Source organism: Eimeria mitis, genomic scaffold, assembly GCF_000499745.2.
Source record: "Eimeria mitis Houghton genomic scaffold, Emh_scaff1958, whole genome shotgun sequence".
Classification (NCBI taxonomy): Eukaryota; Apicomplexa; class Conoidasida; order Eucoccidiorida; family Eimeriidae; genus Eimeria; species Eimeria mitis.
In genome coordinates this window covers 6922-7366 of record NW_013570282.1, presented here as the reverse complement: position 1 = coordinate 7366, position 445 = coordinate 6922, and the positions used below count along the sequence as shown (strand labels likewise).

The following is a 445-nucleotide window of genomic DNA, read 5'->3' as shown; positions in this document are numbered from 1 at the left end:
ATATATATATATATATATATTTATACATATATATATATATATATATTTATTTTATTTATTTATTTGTTTTGTTTTATTTATTTATTTATTTATTTTTTCTGCTCCCTTTGTTGTTTACTGTGTTTGTTATTCCGTTCCTCCGATGCGTCCTCACTTATCGCGTTCTTATTTTTATTAATAGTACAGTATATTATAATAATTTATATTTATTTTAATTAATTTTATTATATTTTTTATATATATTTTATATTTATTTTAATTACTTTTATTATATTTTTTATTATTTCTACTTTAATAATTATTTAATAATTTGATTTTTGTTTTTATAATTTTAATTTATAGCTGGAGCTAGGACTGCCTCTCTGCATAAACATTATATATAACAAACAGTATAAATAAGAGACTATATATACATAGATATACATATATATACATATATATATAT

At 15.7% G+C, this 445-nt stretch overlaps 1 protein-coding gene across 1 annotated transcript in view; it reads left to right on the top strand.

Moving 5' to 3' along the window:
• The window catches only part of EMH_0046510 (uncharacterized protein), a gene marked incomplete at both ends in the record, with an annotated part of 3525 nt that overhangs the window by 1051 nt on the left and 2029 nt on the right, over positions 1-445 (top strand). The gene's annotated exons all lie outside the window — the stretch shown is intronic.